General features: G+C 38.4%; 1 pseudogene; it reads right to left on the bottom strand.

Moving 5' to 3' along the window:
• Positions 1–430: 430 nt before the first annotated feature.
• On the bottom strand, positions 431–14,048 carry LOC129772991 (ER membrane protein complex subunit 3-like; annotated as a pseudogene).
• Between the last annotated feature and the right edge of the window lie 365 nt (positions 14,049–14,413).

The following is a 14,413-nucleotide window of genomic DNA, read 5'->3' as shown; positions in this document are numbered from 1 at the left end:
ACTGAAATTTCTGAAAAAAACAAAACTAATTTCTGAAAATCTACCAAAATGTCAGTTGTGTTTTCATGATTTCAAAATCTCGCACTAATTGATGAAAAAATGTAGTTTATTCATTTAATTTAATTAGATTATTTTTGCCTTTCATAACAATACTTTCTCTATGTGGTTTATTTTAAGAAAAGAAACATTTCCCCTCCTGATTATTGACATTTCTATTGGATTTTTTTTGACAACCAATTTGATTCTATTCGCATGACTCAGATTCGTACATATTACGCGATAACAATGGTAAACAAATGTCAAATCGGCCAGTATAACCCAGTATAAACAGTCGGTTCAACGTTGGTTTAACATATACCCTAAACAGGTTATGTTAACCCAACCTTTATGCATATATTGTTATGAATTTATTGAGCTTTTGAATGCATCTTCATTCATTTGTTGAACTATCTAAACTATATAAATTATTTAGACAATACATAGGATCCTGCAACGATTGGGTCTGATCCACGGCTACAAATTAGGAAAAAATACACAATCATTACTACGAATAGCTACACCAGACTACTCAAGTCTCACCATTATCCTCTCCCAGGACCAGGGTGTAATTACTTCTCAGCTAAACGCATTCGGGAAATATCACTAAGCTGACGAAACCCAGGCGGTATTAAGTGAGGCCAGCTCTATGCCCCGTTGCAACATTGACTTGACGCGCAGCGTCAGTGGATACGGAACCTCCGTTGTGACGAATGCGGAAACATCCAATTGATCGAACTACCGATCACAATTGTCTGTAAAACGTTTATGAAGTTGTCCTTGACCAAATCCAACAGCATAAAGGTAGATCGAGGACTAGACAGGGTTCGTTTTTGTGTCTCGAAGTACCCAAATTCCTTATTATTGAAGTATTGTCTTCGCATTCTCTTGCAGCAGACGAGGGCGGATCATTACTATCCAATATGTTTCAATATTAATTAAAGAACATAAATTGAATTGATTTTCAAGAATATTACTTACCTGTCCCGATTCTGGGTTAATTCGTTCTTCTTTTGTGAAGAAATCAATATCGGAAAGTAGTGCCGTTCAACTCATTTATCAACTCGGTAATTAGACTAATAATGTTATATTTACATTTCCTACGCGGATGCAAGTAATGATAATTGTAAAAGTTACTAATACCGCGAAGTAAAATGAATCAATCGTTGGTAGGGATGTGTATTGCATCTGACATTCATTTTACAAACGATTGGTAATATTTACTGAAAATATGTACATTTTACTAATGTTTGCATTACAAAAGATTTGAACTCTTTTTTTAAGTAATCCATTTTCTGGGTGTATCGACACAACTCGAGGATAAACAAAACAAAATACAACTGACGTTTCTCTTAGAAACGACAATGGAAATGAAGACAGGGTCATTCTGGTATCCAGTCCACTTTCTACACGAAGTTCATTTTTACACTTCACGAAACGGGAATGAGTACAACAAAGTGAAGTGAGATGTAAGCGTAGTGGGAACGTAAGTGTACGTGGATACGGGAATGAGGCCCTACATGATACACAAGCATGCGAACTAGAACGTCGTGATTGCTTTCGGTGCGGAATCAATTATAGTTATATCGTTGGCGCCGAAAATATATTTGAGTTAATAATATGTAAATAAAAAAATAACAGCAGTTATGCCGGAACTCATGTGAATCTAGGTTGAGCCAAAACACTCGAAAAAAATTTGAAAGGAGGGGGTGATACCCAAGACACCTACTCAGGTGTCATGCTACGCCAATAATTCAGATATTTTTTATACAAAATGCACTGCTCTTTACCGCATTTTTAAGACTATATTTCCGTCATAATCAATTTACACGATTCATTCATATCATATGCGCTATACTTTCTGGGTAGAGATAATCGACACTTCCTTCCGCCGATGTATCACGTAACAAACGGTCCCGTTGCCTATGTTTTCATCCTCAACAAGTTTATTAAAACCATATTTCTGAATTACCATAGCATAAACATATTACGAAAAAAAAAAACATAACTACCGATAAAAAAAGCTGTTAAAAGACTGCTAATCGTCGGGTATTACCCTCCGGTTGGAATACAGGCACATCTTAGCGCGCACAAATCCAAATAAAAACAACAAGCCACAAGCAAATTGCTTTCCCTAAAGCCCCCTAATACCCGGTACTAGTCCGGAATAAACATACAAGCACTTCAGCCGCGGCGTTGAGTTGTTCGGCTTGTTCAATTTAATATGTTTACATTCCGAGGGGTGCAAACGTAAATTAATTGTTACAGTTTTATTAGTTTTGTGTGGCCCTGTTTGGGTTGGAAAAAGGGGAAAACCGATTTGCCGCCGCCGCCGAAAGCAGCAGTAGCAGCAGCAGCAGCAATCGTTTGCGATCGAGCGATTGTCCAGGACCTAGCTTGGTTGGCGTGGAAAACCGGGAAGGGGAAACGGAACACTCGGTCGAGGGCTTCGAAGCTAACCGTATAAATAATTCATCACTTCGATAATGGAGCGAGTAACTTTTAAGTATCTCTTTTGCGCCGATTTTCACCCTCTTCGGTGGGAACTCGCTGCAAAATGTTTCAATTCTTTCTTCCGGATAGTGTGTGGGTATCGAGGGCGGATGATGACGACGGTTGGGTTGGGTTGGGTTGATTCTGTGCGCGTTTGGACGGAAATGAGTAGGGTAATAAATAAAACCAAATTATCAGGCGAACATTTAGACATGCTTATCGCTAGAGGCGGCGGGCGGATGGCGACTTAGTTGAGTTAGGGTAAGGGGGTGGTAGCAAGGAAACATGTGTCGATGGGTGTTGAAGTGGAAGTTAGTTGGGTTGGGGGTGGTTCGCCGTAGGAAATTGACTGACCACACCGCGCATTGATCGATGGAGTGTGCCGAACGGAGAAAGCCAAATTTATTCGGTGTCATTCGAAATGAACTAACCTAAGCTAATTGCCGTCTAATTGTTGGTTAAACGAAAGTGTCATAAATGGAGATGATGGATGGACCTTGTAATTACCGTTTTAGGTGATTATCGTCGTAGAGCAATCATTGTTGTTATTTTGCACTGAAATTGAAGCTTTCGTGAGTTGACAACAATTTGATCGTAGAAAATGTAAATCCGACTGAATATTTTAGTAAAAACAACGCGAAGAACGTGAGACTTTCGCTGGATAACATATAATGGCAACCGATATAACTCTTCCTCAACAATTCACTCTGTCGGTATGTATCTTCGCTCATTGCGCACTATCATATATTGTAACACGCAGAGATTCAGGCTATCACTGGGCAACCGGTGAATGTAAATTAGAGAATTCTTCTATAACAAATTAGTCGATATACAGCAGGGTGCCAATGAAAATGGCCATCTCGAATTTCAAAAAGTTACCCCATAAAAAAAATTCACTATCTCGAAAAAACCAGCCTATGCAAAATATCAGCTCAATCGGACTTAAAGGAGAGTGGCGCAAAGCGGTCAAAGTTTGAGTTTTTTGAAAATCGAAAAATCACCCAAGGAGAGAGTAAAGGAAATCGGAATTTAAAAAAAAATTGATGCCAAATGTCTTAAAATGGCATGAAACGTCGAGATCTAGTGTCATCTCGAACAATTTGATTTGTCAAAAATCGGCATTCTGGGACTTTTTTCGGAATACGAAACGAAAAGTATGGTTTTCGGTGCCAATAAAAAAAGTTATCTCGATTTTTCATTCGGAACTTGCTACGAAATGTTGATTTGCACGATAATATACCCTATGCACAATATTAGCTCATTCGGATTTCATTTACTGGTATCACAAACTTTCAAATTTGAGTATTTTTGAAAAACTTGTCTTAAAATTGCATTACTCGTCGAGATTTACAGTTTCGAGAGAAGCATTACATTTTTTCGAAAACCCCCTTGGGTGATTTTTCGATTTTCAAAAAACTCAAACTTTGACCGCTTTGCGCCACTCTCCCTTAAGTCCGAATGAGCTGAATTTTGGCATAGGGTGTTTTTCGAGGTGGTGAACATTTTGTATAGGATAACTTTCTGAAATTTAAGGGTCGATTTTTTCCCATACATTCATTAGCACCCTAATATACAGTGATGATCACAAAAAAAATCCGCCTCCATTTGAAATCTTTGTTTCAATATAAAAAGATTTTTAAAGTTTATAAGTGTTCCAGTCAATAGGGTAGGGCGGGGCTAGTTGGTCATAGGGGTAAGTTGGTCAGTGACGATATCTTGAAATCTGAGCGTCCAAAAAATTACCGATCTATGGATGAAAAATAGCGAATTGCTGATACAAAAAAATAAGCAAATTGGAAAAACTTTTTATTAAGTAGGTTAAAAAATACGAACATGGTTCCGTTTTTGCCAAAAATTATTCACGGTTTGCGCATTATAAAATATGTTCTAAAACTGGTTAAAAGCCAAGAAAAAAAATCGGCTCAAACGTAAAACAAAGGTTTATTGTACGTATTAGCTTTAAGTGTTAATGGAAATCGCTTTTAACATTAATTTTATTGAATTTTCATCAATATTCTTTTTTACATATAGAGGGGTTAGTTGGTCACACAAATTGCTCGTTTGAGAGCAACGCATATAAAATTTTCAGGTATGCCGTGTTTCATTACGCAAGCTATAAACAAATATAGAAAGCATATGTTTTACTGCTAAACCCGGTGTATTTGAAACTAGACAACCACCACACCAAAACAACTTGCAATATAATTGTCATATTTCTATTTTTTGCTGTAAAATTTCATTAGATATAATAAACGCTAACATTGAATATCAGAACTCACAAAAATGCATGAGTAATGTAGCATACCTTGAGGCTATTTCTATATACTTTGGGGCGAACGGTACAAATGTCATCAGAACAAATGCAAGCAAGAATGCAAGCGGTTGAGCGTCGCAGGGATGCCAGGTGATTTTGACATAGAACTATGTTTTTGATTTCTATATAGGGGGGTAACTCTACGACAAATGTAACGATTCATTAACAGTTTTCAAACGCATATTACTCAAAATCTTTATCGCGACATATGTTGTGTTGTATATCATTAGACAGGAAATTTCTCCAACATTTTTTTTAGATATTTGATTAGATGCATATTATGAATTATTCTCGATTTGCCAATGATAGGCATGACCTACACGATAAAACGTGAATTGAGTACGAATTGATTGGACAACAACATGAACTTCAATCTAATAAAATCTCTATCAACGTTTAACCTTTTGAGGCAGGCTCTCGTCAAATCTTTGTGGAGCTAGAGTGAAATCATCCAATATCATCTTCAAGATCATTCTTAGATCATCCCTTAATTGATTATGACAACTGATAAGTTACTGATAAGTTGTCATAATCAATGAAGGGATGATCTAATAATGATCTTGAAGATGATATTGGATGATTTCATTCTAGCTCCCCAAAGATATGACGAGAGCCTGGCTCAAAAGGTTAAACGTTGATAGAGATTTTATAAGATTGAAGTTCAGGTTGTTGTCCAATCAATTCGTACGCAATTCACGTTTTATCGTGTAGGTCTTGCTACTAACAATTTATGTAATTGTGGTCCAGGACGTCATTATATCGAGTATGTTGTTTGGTTATGCAAAAAATGCAATTAATGTATTTAACTGGCTGCTGATTTAGAAGTTCGAAAGGGTATACTCACACAAATTTTTCAGGGCTTCCATTTGATGTATCAAAAAAGAACAAAATACAGATTTTGAACAATGAAAAAAAAGACGGGTGGGTAATGTCGGGGACATAACCGGAGTGACGTAGGACTATACAAAGTGGACAGCTTTTGTTAAATATATATTTTAAATATATTGTTCTAAAGGGTGTGTCACATCAAATTGCATCACGGAAAAAACGCTATAGAAATTTAATTTTTGGGAATTATATCTTCAGCTTTCGCTTATAATCAGATAAGAGTGTATAGATCACGTTGGCCATGCTTCACTGTCAATTTTTCGTAAATTTGAAAAAATGTCGTCGAACGAAAAAGAGCGTCGTGAATTAATCCTGCGCACTCATTTCGAGAATCCGGAGTTGTCACATGGGGACATCGGTAAGATGCTGGGAATCGTCCAATCCACGGTCAGCAGAGTACTAAAACGATACTTCGAGAACCTAACCATCGACCGGAAGGTGAAGAACGGCAAAAATGGATGCTCCGTCAGTGAAAAAGATCACAAGCGCGTAGTTAAGCAGTTTAGATGTGATCCGAGAAGTTCGGTCCGGGATGTCGCCAATAAGCTGAATTTGTCACGTTCATTCGTCCAGCGGACCAAGCAGCGGGAGGGCCTGCGTACATACAAGGTTCAGAAGGCTCCTAACCGCGACGAAAGGCAAAACATGGTGGGGAAGACGCGAGCCCGGAAGCTGTACACCGAAATGCTGACGAAGCCGCATTGCCTGGTAATGGACGACGAAACCTACGTCAATGCGGACTTTCGTCGGCTGCCTGTTGTTCTTCTCCGCAGAGGACAAATTCAGCTTTCCGGAGGAGATTCGCAAGCAGAAAATATCCAAGTTTGCCAAAAAGTACATGGTGATCTGCTCTTGCGGAAAGCGGAGGTTTACCTTAAGGAGTGCTTACAGAAGCGCTTACTACCATTATTGAAGCAGCACGAGGGCCCGACCATCTTCTGGCCGGATCTCGCTTCGTGCCACTATTCAAAGGACGTGTTGGAGTGGTACGAAGCCAACGGGGTCACCTTCTTGCCAAAGGAAATGAACCCGCCCAACGCGCCGGAGCTTCGCCCAATAAGGAAATATTGGGCGATTATGAAGCAGGCCCTCCGGAAGAACCCAAAAGTTGTCAAATCGGAGGCGGACTTCAAGAGAAAATGGATTTCTGTTCAAAAAAAAAACTACAACCTGACGTTGTACAGAACCTTATGGACGGGGTAAAAAGGAAGGTGCGAACATACGGGCTTGAGCTCGAAGTATGAATAAAAAGAAAATGCCAAAAGTTGTTTAATAGTTTTTATTTTACTGTCTAAAATTTCCTAAAGGATCGGTCTACTGGGCGAATTTCTACAGCGTTTTTTCCGTGATGCAACTTGATGTGACACACCCTTTATTTTCTTCTTCTACGTGAATACCTACCTATTTACCTGAAAAATGGATTAGTTTACTGTTTACTCTTTATGAACATGTTGGTGGTTCTGAAAAGAACCTTTGGTGTTGTGTTTTTGTTATCACTCGATATCCCTATCTTGTTCGGTTAAACCCTGCTGTTTAGCGATTGCGTTTGCCACTCGCCACAGCTTTCACAGTTGGAAAATTTCTTCCCATCCAGCTTGTGACATGTTGTTCAGCAAATTACATTTAATGCGACGTGCCGGAGCACCACTCAATGTCGCATTGGAGGCCATCTTAACCTGTAATTGAACATTTGCGATGACAATGGTACAGTGTCGACTTTCAATGTGGAGTCATAATTTGGACCCCGAACCCTATGTTTACAAAAATGTCCAACTAAATATGTCGCATTACAGGTCCGTCCAATTAGCTAAATGTCGAGCTAAATGTAAATTACTGTACTTTCAATCTAGAAGCGATTTAAAAATTGGTGAAAATTGAATAATCGGGCAAGTCCCCAACCATCAATAAGCTCAGAACAACTGCCAAATTCTCATACTCATCATATCCTGGCAAACAAATTATGAAAAAATCAATTTGTGTTTTATTATTATTTTGGATATTGTTTTAGAAAGCATTGAACTGTATTTCGTAAATTCTTTTTTGGAAGGTTTAATGGCCCTGAAAAGCGCCATGTTTTATGGAATGGTTCCAATTTAGGAAACTTAGTACTCGTGGTTTTGAAAAAAAAAAACCATTTCGAACGCCCTCGATGCCGCCTTGTTCTGGATTTGCCACCAAAGCAGTTTATATAACGAACAAACTTTTTTCTTCTGCTACCTGCTGCCGTTTTGCGATTGCATTTGCCACTCGCCACTCGCTGCAACTGCCTGTTGTTGTCTTGATGTCCACCGAACCGAATGTGTTCTGTTCTGGATGCGGGTTTTCTTATCGTCGCGAGCAGCTTTGCCAGCTAACTCGATCACTTCGGCGGCCGAAACTATATAACGCCGGCTAGGTGGACTGGTGCACTGGTACTAACGCGCTCTGCCTAGCTACCCTTGCGGAGCAATTGACGAATACACCTACAGGGAATTGCAGACCACGCGGTTCGAGCGGGATTTTGCCTTTCCCTTCACATTTCCTCCTTTGCCATGTCCAGACATGGCTGCTCGTGTTGGTTTGTTGATGTAATGTGATTCGAAACGATGTGGTGTACGGTTTCTATGAGAATGATCGTTACGGAAGGAAGGAAGGAAGGTCTTGTATTATAGAGACTTTAAACTTTTGTAGTTCATTCGTCTCTAGCCTTGAGAAAGGCCCTTTGAAAACTCTACTCTATTCTACTCCAGCGTTACCACCTCCACCCTCTTGCCTTGAGAAAGGCACTCGATCCCTCGCCGTCCAGCTCGTCCAGCAACGATGTTGTCCAGTCGGTGTCCACACAAAGAATGATCGTTACGGCAGCGGAGTGGGGATTTTTAAGCTGACTGGCTGGCTCGAGAATTACGCATGTGTGAGACTGCGACCAATGTTTCGTTGATTTTTTTTCTTTTTCCTTTCTAATCGTTCTTCATTGTGTTTCGCTGCTGCTCTGGTTGCCCGTTTTAGTCGGTACGATTTGAGGAGCACAAAACGGACCAATCAAAAATGGGCACATAGTGCATTTGGACAATGCTTGATCTTTCACAATTATTCAATTATTTATCTCAAGAAAAATGCAATTTTATTCGTTATAATAGATGCGTAGATATATTTCCTATCAATTGATACAAAAACCTTTGCGATCTATTGAAAAATGCTCGAGTTATAAGCGTTCTTCTTCTTCTTCTTCAATGGCACTAACGTTCCTAGAGGAACTTCGCCGTCTCAACGTAGTATTACTTGCGTCATTTTTATTAGTACTTAGTTGAGATTTCTATGCCAAATAACACGCCTTGAATGCATTCTGAGTGGCAAGCTCTAGAATACGCGTGATCACAGTGCAAGTCGGAGGAAATTTCTTTGACGAAAAATTCCCCCGACCAGAACGGGAAAAGCGTTATAAGCGTTCCAAATCTTGATTTTTTTCCTACTTGTTCAGTGCCTAGATTTTCATTCCACCCCCTATATCTTCCGGTTAGACGTAGTCCTACGTCAACACAATTCAAATGCAATTACTACACACAATCACAGTCCTATGTCAAGATCCCGTCTGTGCCCCTAGGCCCAACCCCATCAACTTTTTTTCAAAAGTATTGACATGATACGAGAAAATGTCTCCACCATAATATCGGAGGAAAGTTCTTCACACAAAAACGGAACTGTGATAACTCTATTTATTTATTTCATTTTTGAAATTTTGGTTGCAACTCAAACCATATCCATGAAACTAATTGTAGAAAATGTATGTAACCGGAAAACCTTCGATTTGTAAAGTGGTCGTTTAGCCCTTTAATGGGCCGTGGGAACTAGGCAACGAATCGACGAATCGACGAATCGAATCGAAACTTCAGTGAACATAATCCTTACATGAGGAATAACACATTTGAAAAAAATTTAACTATTGAAACAGTTGAAAAAATTGGTGACAATAAAGCTGCCACGGCCCGTTAACCGATTATTTCAGCGATTTACAATATCTCTAGTGCAGCGAAAAAACCTGTTTTTTTATATAGAGTTCAAAGGAAAAAATAAAAAAAATAATTTTTCATCAAATACACCATTCATTTTATTGAAAAAACTACATGGCCTTTCACAGTACACAGTTACACAGTGAATAGTACGTTTACAGTGAAAAATTTCTCAACTTGTTGCATTTTCAATGAATTTAAACAGAATTTTATGCCGGCGCTCTAAAATCGTGGTTTCGATACATAAAAATGACTCCCAAATTAATATCATACATTTTAGCAGCCCAAAAAAAATGGAGTATTGTCAGATACCTTAAGAAAATTTTGGCTAAGTAAAATATTGAAATAATATTCCAGGTTCAGCGAAAAGAATATTTTTTGTTGGTGGCAATATAGTTGGCAGTACCCGTTAAAGGGTTAAAAGATGTATGTTAATCTATTGTATAGTAGGGCCAAAATAATACAAATTCAATGTCACAATCATTCGAATTTTCGAGCGCAAATGAACTCATGTCTTCTAGAGACAATATGTACTCAGACCGCTTCGTTCGTTGAGACTAAAGCCCCACTTTTTTGACGGTATTTTCGGCCAATAGTTAAAATTTCATGGAAATAATATGTTTTAAAAATCCACGTACGCTATCATACTGAAATGTCTTCACATATTTAATAATGTCTTCACAAAATCAAATGTCTTCAAAATGAAGACATGTCTTCGAACCTGGCATCTCTGGTTCGCCACAAAGGTGAAGAGAGATGAAATCGCTAGAAAAGATTGCCTGACTAATTTTCAACAACGATGATGATTTGAAAATTTTATTAATTTGTTTTCTACTTGCTACATGATATTAATTAACTGTTTTTGTTTCGATTTAATTAATTTATTTATAATAAAGGAAACTTCTAATGGCAAAACGTTTATTATTTGCTCAAAAAAACATGCCTATTATTGACCAACTTACCCCGTGTGGGGTTAGTTGGTCAATTTATTCTGAAATATAAAGACGTTAAACAAATGAAAAATTTCAAATAAATGATTCTCTGGTTATTTTTCATTGAAAGGGTAAAAGGGTAAGCTTCATTGTGGTACATTACATTCTAACGCAAAGCTGCGTACTACAAAGTTATAGCCAAATTTATTCAAAAATGACCAACTAGCCCCTCCCTACCCCACTACGTAAAAGTATGTAATTAGTAGACCATTTTGCCATCTCAGTATCGTTGATTTTTTTTTCAGAAATCCAAAAAATTACTTTTGTTCCTAAATGGGAACTTTTAGGGTATGATATAAAAAATCCACTTGCATAAATTTGTTCTACCGTGATTTCTTCATCGATGCACCCCAATGAGATACATATCGAGATAAAGCAATAGGCGAAGTATATCGCTATTGGCAAGCAAAATATCGTGTCGTAACTATTTGCATCCAATATGAAATGTATATGGAAGAAACAAAGCAGTGTTCAAAGTACTCACGGTTTCATGATGATTTAAGCCAAAATTCTTATTAAATCTCGCAACTGTTTGTTTTTCAACAGATGACAAATGTATTGTGGCCTATTTCCATTATATATGGAGTAAAAAGGTCTCTTATGTTTAGTTCTCGAGAGCAGGAACATTTTCAGTGAAATGTGGATTAATTGAAGATTATTTTTTCACATCATAAACACCAACACTGAGACCTTTCAAAATATCAACTTCGTGTTCTTAAAATAATGAATGTTCGTTTATTTCTATAAACGTGGGGGAGTGAAAATGGCACCTACGAATATCACTTTTATCCATCTTTTCGACGTGATTTCACAAATGTTCACTGCACGCTGTCACATTATTCTCATAATCAGCGGGAACTGTTAGAAAATGTCTGTTTTTGATTGATAAAACACTTATTGAAAATGGCACATTCACATGGATGTGATAGGCAATCAAATACTGAGGTCATGATTTGAAAAAATAGCTACAGCAGCGCATGCTATGTCGCTCAAAACTCTATCATCTTCATAACCTTTTTCCAGGACATTGGATGCACCCCACGGTTTTGACAGCCGGTTGTTTATATCTGACACAAACAAAATTTTCGTAGCTGTTTAGTCAACTTATGGTGGGTAGTGACGTGTTTTTGACGCTGAGGAAGCTTTCGGAAAATGAGTGGAAAGTAAATCTCAACACAGGTCTAATATTTGATTGTGCGTGAATTCCAAACATTGCTGGGAAGTATGGGGTAAGAAGTGATGCGGTCCCGCTGGTCATTCGACCGGGAATGGGACCGAAACGTGCAAAAACTGATGCAAGAACGGATACGCAAATCATCCGGGATGAAAAAAACCCCATGAACGACCATTCGGGCGATTAAAGAAGGGTTGTATCTAACCCGTTTCAATCGCATCATTCGACGATGCTTGGTGGAATGAAACCTGAAGAGCTACTTCGCCAAAAAGCGACTAATCGACGAATTCAGTTTGCGAGGGACCATGTCAACAAGTCGCTGGAGTTCTTGAAGCGCGTTTTTTGGTCAATTCCAAATTCGTGCTGTTTAACAAAGAAAGGCGACTCCGAGTGACTGGGGGGGGAGGTACTTAGCGTAGGTCAACGGTGTTATGACTGCCGATGATTGAATCGACATCGTGGAGAGTATGCCAAAGCATCAGTTGGTTATCGTGATCCGAAGGGGTCATATTGACTATTAATTATTTGTTTTTTGTTTAATAAACCATAAAGTGGATTTTTTTATGTCGTATCCTAAAAGTTCGCATTCAGGAACAAAAGTATTTTTTTTTGTTTTTCCAAAAAATAAAACAACGATACCGAAATGGCAAAACGTAATTACCTACTTTTACGTAGTATTGTCTGGACTACATAAAAGTTAGAAACAACTTTTCATATTAAAACACTTTGATTTCAAATAGGGGTGGATTTTTGTGTTTTTGCCCATCACTGTAATGAATGTTCTTACAGATATGTAGAATATTAAGTTTGCAACACGTTTTCGTATATCCGTCTGTCAATACTATCACTTATGTTAGTTTAAATATGGTTTGCCATTTCATACTGTGTTGGAAATAGTGGCGATTTTCCGGTTTAGTAACTATACTGTCACTAGTTAAAAAAATCATAGAATAACAATGAACTGATTAAATAATTTCACATAATTGATTACAATACACATTTTTAACATTACATTTTCTACATTAAAACATTGCGTTGAAATTTTACATACAAAGGGTTTTTGGAAGTCTCAGGTAAGTAATTCAATTCTTTCAGACTGTACTACATAATGTTAATGGTAAGTATGCATTTCACTGTCAATAAAATATCTCTTTCTTTTCAGATTTGTTTTATCTTTCAGTGATTTCGGGCATTTAAAGCGAAAGTTGTCACGTTTAGTCCTCCGCTATAATTTCCAACTTTTGCAGTACTTTATGCTAGCCCTTTTTATGTTTGCAACTTATTGTTTTGCTTTGAAGACAACCAAATTCAATATATATATATTCTCCAATCTATCGCTTCGACCCTCAAAATGGTTTTGTTTATCTTTGTTTTTATTTACTTATTTGCATGACATTTTGCGACTTGATTAGGTTTTGATTTGGTAAATAAGGTGGCAAGTCTAGAATCTAAAACCCCTCTTCATTTATTCATAACAAGGTCGCCAGACTTTCATGAACAAAACATTTTTTCATGTATACCATCACGTTTTAGTGCAAGAACGAGTAAATGATTACGAAGGACTTCGTTGTACTCCTGATTGTTCATTCGTGTTGGTGGAGAAGCTATATGAAACAACCCTCACAGAGAAAGTTCCCCCCTAACCGTTGAACTCCCGCCTCCAAAGATGCGAGTCGAATGTTACAAATCGAAATTGAACATTTTTATGATTCATAAGAGAACGTTGTGTACAATACTCTGGCGACAACTAAAAATTACTTTTAAGTAAATTTAACAACTGTCTAGCCTATCTCGATGAATAAGCAGTGACAATCGAAGTCGAATGGCAAAACTCCATTGTCCACCCCAGCAGCAGCAGCAGCAGCAGCTTCCTTTTGTGCCTCGTGCCCCTGAATAAGATCCCTTCGGGGTCACCATTAGCACTTGTCTTTTGCTCACCTTGAGCACCGTTAGTCGGCGGTCTGTCTGTGTCACACACACTTCGCGCTCTTCCTCCCTATCTCTAAATCAGCGCGTCCGCTATGCTTGCAATCCAAAATGTGCTCTCATTTTCTCCTACCTTGTCCACTGAAAAAGTGCTCCATGGCAGCAGATGGGTGTGAAGAGATCTCCGCACTTAAAGTGACAAGACTGCGAGATGAGCCAGGGGCACCAGCTGCCATATGGACGGTATGACGGAGTGGATAAAAGAGCGCAGGTTTGCCGGGACACAGAGCAGCGTGTGTAAAAGTGTGAACTTTTATTCTGCCCGCTTTGAAAGGAAATTGATTTTCCCGACACTTTCGGCGGATCAGGGTGACGCACATGATGGTGCAGTGTTGCCGCAACCTTATTCAAATTTGAAGACTGATATGGGTCCACCACTGGCAGCACTTCCGAACTTGTTGGCTACGATGGCGGAAAGATCAAGTTGAGGTGGGTGCGAAAAAAAACAAGTGCCAGCTATGAATTCCAAATGAAAGTGTGCAACTTTTATGCTCCACCGGTATTCATTGTGTTCGCAAGATTCAGACTAGTATCGCCCGGG

This window comes from Toxorhynchites rutilus, chromosome 3 (assembly GCF_029784135.1).
Source record: "Toxorhynchites rutilus septentrionalis strain SRP chromosome 3, ASM2978413v1, whole genome shotgun sequence".
Classification (NCBI taxonomy): Eukaryota; Metazoa; Arthropoda; class Insecta; order Diptera; family Culicidae; genus Toxorhynchites; species Toxorhynchites rutilus.
This window is presented reverse-complemented; position numbering and strand designations above follow the sequence as displayed.